Source organism: Bidens hawaiensis, unplaced genomic scaffold, assembly GCF_021521415.1.
Source record: "Bidens hawaiensis isolate Kalapana, Puna unplaced genomic scaffold, B.hawaiensis_p1.1 tig00023070_1, whole genome shotgun sequence".
Taxonomy (NCBI): domain Eukaryota; kingdom Viridiplantae; phylum Streptophyta; class Magnoliopsida; order Asterales; family Asteraceae; genus Bidens; species Bidens hawaiensis.
The window spans coordinates 204,979-211,913 of NW_027493614.1; the positions used below are offsets into that span (position 1 = coordinate 204,979).

General features: G+C 35.3%; 1 pseudogene; it reads right to left on the minus strand.

Moving 5' to 3' along the window:
* Positions 1 to 3,003: 3,003 nt before the first annotated feature.
* LOC143566896 (7-ethoxycoumarin O-deethylase-like) lies at positions 3,004 to 5,521 on the minus strand (annotated as a pseudogene).
* Positions 5,522 to 6,935: the final 1,414 nt, after the last annotated feature.

Below are 6,935 nucleotides of genomic sequence, written 5' to 3' on the forward strand. Positions count from 1 at the left end.
TTCCTGTTGATCTCGGGAAGATCTCCTTGCTCAAAGAAAGGAGGAAGTAGCTTTCCTTGCAATAACTCCTCGTGGCTTGCCATAAAGGCATGAAACAGTGCCACATTAGATTTGTTTGGTGAAATGGTTTGAGGAGCGGAATGAGCTGGATTGCTTGCAGGTTTCTTAATCCCATGGGCTCTTAAGGCATGTGCAACGGTCTTGTCAACTGCATCTTGAAAGGAATTTGAGCTTGATGGAGCTTGAGGTGCAGCAGATGTCTTGAAGGCAGGGGGTGTGCTTGAGTCAGAAATGCAGTGCTTACACCTGATCCAGTAGCTATTCCAGCTTGATTAAGAAAACTAGTATGATTTCCCATCCTTAACTTGTCATCCATCTCAAATGACTTTGATAATGGAAGACAGGTCAGCAAGGGAGGTGATTTGAAGATTAGTGGTTCTCTTGATTGTGATCACGCTATTGTTCCATGCATAAGGAAGGGAGTTAAGCACCTTGTCATTGATTTCAACTTGATCATAATCAATACCAGCACTTTTAATCTTGGTAGTTAGGGTTTCAAATCTTTGAATGAGACAATTGATTCTCCTTGAACATAATTGAACATGTTGAATTCTCCTTTCAACATTCCCTTCTTGTTGTTTCGCATTTCAATGTTTCCTTCAAACTTGTTGATCGATCAAAGCATTCCAAAGACCTTTAGCCTGTCGAGTGATCCCTCAAGGTTAGTGCAATTTCACATGAGAGGCAAACATTAAGGACACCAAAATCCTTTTTATCATCACTAAACATCCTTCTGTTATTATCATCATAAGAACTTGCTGGTTTTGGAACTTCATCATCAGAAGTAGAGGTTGTGGGATTATATGGACCTTCCTCAATGGGTCTAAGAAGGTTATAATCAAGAATTCTAATGTAGTTCTTAGATCTCCACTTGAATTCCTCAAAATCATTTTCCCAATTCATCAACTTTGGAGGCTTGCTAGTGGTTCCAGCTTCATTCTTAAAAATCATGCCGTCACTTAAACAACTACAAGATCAACACAAACACAATATGATTCTGCTTGGAGAACACAAGTATGGAATAATCGAATCAAATGTAATGTATTTGAATACAAAGTGATCGAATTGAGAGTTGCTTCTGAGAAATGATTAAGTAAAAAAGTAATCGAATGGCTTGATAATCTAATCGATAAGATTATAATCTAATCGAATGGTCTAATCTAATCGAATGGAAATTCGATTCGATTAGAATGGAATCTGAATTTGATTACTTCTATGATTCGATTCGATCAGTTTGAATTCGATTAGACTACCACTTTGATTCCATTCGAATACACGCTGTATTCGATTCGAATACTTGCTATCCTTTATTATGTATGACACTTCAATCAACTTTGACCTTTTATGGATCTTCACAAACACCGATATCTTAACACTTTCAAACACCACTTTTTTGAAAATTTTTAACCTCTTTAACATAAATTTCTTGTACTTTTAATACACAAACTTCAACACAAGGCTAGAACACTTGAAGATTATGAACTTTTTGAACACCTTTGTAGATTAGAATAGCCCGAACCCACAAGAACTCTTGAAAATCTGTCTTTAACACAAACAAGACTAAAATCCAAGGTTGTGACCCAAGATCTACAACTAGTAGAGCCCGAAAGCTCTGATACCAATTGTAGGTCCCTATACCAGATCTAACAACACAACAAATAGTTATCTTGGATCAAACTCGACACTAGTTAGCTAACGGAAATCACTAGTGAGGATCGAGATCATGGATCTCGTTTGGTATTCGTTATTGCCGAGAATGAGAGAGAAGAGAGAACTTGTGGGTTGTTACAAATACCAAACGAGATCCGAGATCTCGGTCCTCACTAGTGATTTCCGCTAGCTAGTGTAGAGGTTGATCCAAGATAACTAGTTGTGTTGTTAGATCCGGTCTAGGGACCTACATACATTCATCCATTTTTATAATCTATGTAACCCACATAACTATTGTAAAACAAACGTAACTATATAAATTAATGCTATAAAATAAAGGAACTGTAATACATGTAACTTTGTAAAATACATGTAAACTATATAACTTTGAAAACCACATAAACCTAACAAAAAAACAAAAAATCTTCTTGATATAATGACATATTCTTGCCATGGATGATAATTTCCCTGAATCTTGTAAATCAAAATGTAAAACATATGTAAGACAAATATAACTAAATAAATTACTGTAATACATATGTATATAAAGTAATTCTGCAAGACAAAAAATGTAAGAAGTATGCAAGTAAAAAAGTTGTAGGACGTTGCAAAATAGAAAATAAATAATTTAGACGAAAGTAAGTAATATAAAAATTAAAAAAAATCCAAGCATATCAAAAAATAACCAAAAAGGTTGAAACTCACGTTGAACTTAAAACGTATTTTGGCCATTAATTAAAGCGTACTTTTTTTAAATGGTACGTGCTATATTCTCCTTAATCCTATAAAATTTACCATCTACCTTAAATTTTATCAATAATAGTTCCATTTGTTTTATATCAAAGAAAGGTGAAAAACAAGAAAAATCTTACATGTTTGAACATATTAGGGCACAATAGGCCTGAAATCGGTAAGTTCATATCCAACATTTCTCCGGATTGTTTCTTCCTTCTAGCTCTAGATCTAACGATGCCAAAAATGCAAAAGCGTCACCGACTAGGGTTACAAATAGGGCTCGTGGCTAGGGTTGCGATCTAGACAATGGTGGAGTCAACAAATTCGGCGGTTTGTTGTAAACGGTGAAGCAACATATTTGTGTTCTTCTTCTGGTCATCAATGGTGGTGGTGCGGCTAGGGTTACGAGCTTGGTGACGTTCCTTACTTCTTGTGAGTAGTTGTGGCAACGGTGTATTGAGTTGCTAGTTGGGATTGTGAGTTGTGGTATTCTTAAAATTGTAAAGCAAATGGTTATCGAGAGAGAACAAATTTGTGATATATATAGAGGGATATGATACGGAAAAAGATACATGAAACAACAAATATAAAATATAGATAGATGGTACAAACTTGAAAAGTTGATTGTTGACCTCTCATGTCACGAATATGAAATTTGAAGTTCCTAAACGCTCTTTTGGTGAACCACAAATAAAATAGATCACATACATACGTGGATAACATATGCCATAAATTGGGTTTTCAAAGTATTCATCGAAAAAGTGGGTTTCTTAAAAGACTGCTAATACAATGGTAATGGGACAACATAAAGAGGATTGGCTTTCTGTATAGTAATTCCAAACCTCTCATTCAAGTCCAGATCATTAGGTTGAATCCTCGTGTCAAGCTGCCAATGAAATTATTAAGTAATGAGCCCAACACCAAGGGTATAATACGGAGTGCAAGTGGCATTGCCGGGCATATTCTTCGTCCACCTCCAAACGGAATTAATTCAAAATCTTTTCCTCGAACATCAGTTGACGATGACAAGAATCTTTCTCGCTTGAACTCTTGTGAGTCTTCCCAAATGGATGGGTCTCGTCCAATAGCCCATGCATTCACAAGCACCTGGGTTCCTTTTGGGATGGTGTATTCATTGAGTTTAAGTTCGTTCTCAGTCTTATGAGGAAGCAAAAAGGGGACCGGTGGGTGACCTCGTAAGGTCTCTTTTACAATACAAGTTAAGTATGGTAGCTTCAAAACCTCATCCTCTTGTATGATGTTTCCTTTACCAATAACCTTTTCGAGCTCGTCTTTGGCTTTGGCCATGATGTCTGGGTTACGTAGTAGTTCTGTCATTGCCCATTCAATTGTGCTTGATGTCGTATCGGTACCAGCAACAAACGTATCCTTCATCACCAAGCATAGTAAACACTTAATTAATGTTTGAATAAAATTAAAATTGTATTTTCATTTTAGAAGCATGTTGAAATGAAAAGGAAAAATAAAAAGAAATGTTTAGTTTTCCAGAAAATTTAACACAAATAGTGGAAATTATTATAACATTTTTGAAGCTTGTGAAGGTAACATGAACTCAAAGTCAATTTTACCAAATCAGTGTATCCGAACAAATGCTTATTCAGATTTGTAATATTATAGTACTTGACCTTTTCATAAAGGGATGTTATATACGGATACTATGCGGGTGATGTCTATACTGTAAGAATAAAATCTATTTATTTATATATGACAATTATAATCATTTATATAATATTATATCAAAATATTAATTATACATGATCATATATTATACTGATAATTGTTGGTGGGTCGTATTAACATAAAGAGAGATAAAACTTACCATCATAACTTAATAAAAAACACACATAGAACTTGGTGTGCGTGCTCTCCCCCAAACTGGTTTATCTTAAGAACCCAAACGTACCCAAAATGATTATTAAATGTTATTTGTGATAAGAGAAACCAAAAAAAGAAATTGAAATTCGGTTTTATCACAGGTTCGATTAATTTGAAGTCACCTGAAAACAGAATAATTCTTTAGATTGTAACAAATTAATTGGATCCAAAAACAACTGCAAAAAAGACTTAAAACTTGATAAGATCAAACAAAAAGATGCAATGATTTACTCACCAAAAACATCTTAATTTGCGTTCGACTGAGCTCATCCGGATTATCTTGATTCATTTTTAAACAAACTTCCAACACATCATCATGCTTCACTTTGCTTTCAATTCCCAACCTCTCGTTGATCAACTCCTCAAACACACCAAGAATCTTCTTAAAATGTCGATCTAGCCTCCTCCTGACGCCTTGCGGATCAATCTTTCTCAACACTGGAAAATAGTCCACCAGATTTGGCCTCCCCACCTCTATCATAATGTTCCCAACCAACTCCTTAAACTCCTTGCCCGAATCCTCGTGCGGGTCCATTAAATCCTTGGAGAAAACAGTGTTTGACAGAAGATTCAACGAGGTTCTGAAAGCTGCACGTCCTATGTTGACAGACTCATTTGACAAACTGGCTTTCTGACAGTATGCTATAAGCTCTTTTACTTTCTCACAACGTAAATGTTCACTAGCATCAAGCGATCTACCCGATGAGATGCCAGAGTTCATTATCTTGCGTAGGGTGCGCCACTGCGAGCTTATAGGCATAAAGCTAATCGAATACATGTAATGGTTTTGTGCGTGCAACACGTCCGGAATACTACGCGAGCTGAAGGCTATATCTTGCTTTTGGAGGATTTCTTTCGTGGCAGCCGGAGAGGAGATAACAATTGTGTTGATTTGACCGAGTTTTAGTGACATTATAGGGCCATAAACTTTGGCTAGTTTGGCTAGAGATTGGTGTGGTTGGTTGCCTAGCAAGTGGAGGTTAGCGATGATAGGAAAAGGTTTTGGGCCTGGAGGCATGTTATTGGTTGTGCCGAACGTAAACATCGACAGAGTGGCTCGGATAATCGCGTAAGATAAGAAGAGACCAACAATGAGTAGGGAAAACTCCATTGATGAAGGTTATTGAGTGTGATCCAAAGAGCTAATTGATTGATTTATATAAATTAAGTGATTGCTACATAAGACTATAAAATTGGCAACATCTTGAGAAATCATCAGTACATTGTTACATTAAGGTTAAATCCAAAGGGCATTGGAGCAACATGTAATATTAAATTCATATACAGAAGACTATAAAATTGGCTGATTAATTTTCTTGCCTATCGCCATCAGTCACTAATTAAAGTCAAGAATTAAACAGTTAAGATTTTTAAACAACAATAAATTGTGTGTTATATATATGGTGAGTTTACCTGCTACACACACACCACCTGATAATCATAAAAATCGTATAGCAAAAAACGATATACAATCAGTATGATATTTCAGTATAGCATTAACTGTATAATATAAGATTCGTTTAGTTTCATAAAAGAATCGTATAAATTTAACTTTTAGTTTAAACATAAGAATGTGTATTTTAAATTTTAGTAGTGTAAAATTTAAAAATTTTGAAACACATATAATTTATTAAAATACAAGTGTTTTAAAAGCTATTAACATACACAGAATCTAATTAAACATAATTAATGATTCAAATTACACAATGAACAGTTCAAATACAATTAAAACATAACTAGTCCCAACTCCCAATACGCGTCTTCGTTTGACCAATCCGAATCAGAAGCTTGGTGGTATTTGTTTAGGACATCATAATGCCAATCTAACCCCAATTAGAAGTGTTGTGGTCATCATAATAATAATGGAAGCGTGGTGGGTCCATATGGGTCATCGTAACTCCAAATGGAATCCCAATTCGAAGCGTTATGGTCTTCGTAATATAAATTCAATCATAAAAAAGGTAAAAATCCCCTTGTGGTCTGGCTCTGGCGTTACGCATGCAACATAAAACCCCTGTGTGGCTCTGTGGCTCGGATTCGAACTAGTGATCTCCCAAAGGAGACCTGGTTATTATCTTATCGGATCACATGGGAACATGATCATCATATTAGATCATACCAAGATAGAAAAGTATCAAAAATATTTCTTACCTTTTATAAAGGACTTTTAGCTAATAACATGAGAAATGATGAATATATGTAAATATATATCTTTCAAACTCTCAACCCACATACACAATAACTATGTTATATATGTATAACTGCATATATATCATGACAAATACCAAAAGCAGATTTTAAAATCTGGAAGACCGATTTTGTAATTAAGGTAGAAAATAGCCACCTCTGAAGACGGATTTTGTAATTAAAGTAGAAAATCTGGAAGACCGATTTTGTAATTAAAGTAGAAAATACTTCTGAAGATCCAAGTGAATCAGATGCGGAGCAAGTTTAGGCTTATGCTCTTACAAACCACGACCACCTGAATCTTGGTCGGTGAGACTGGATATATCTCTTGCAGCTGGGTATGGTCTTTAGGGGTTGAAACATTAACACTATAATAACCTTAACGTATGCATAGGCTGATGCATTAC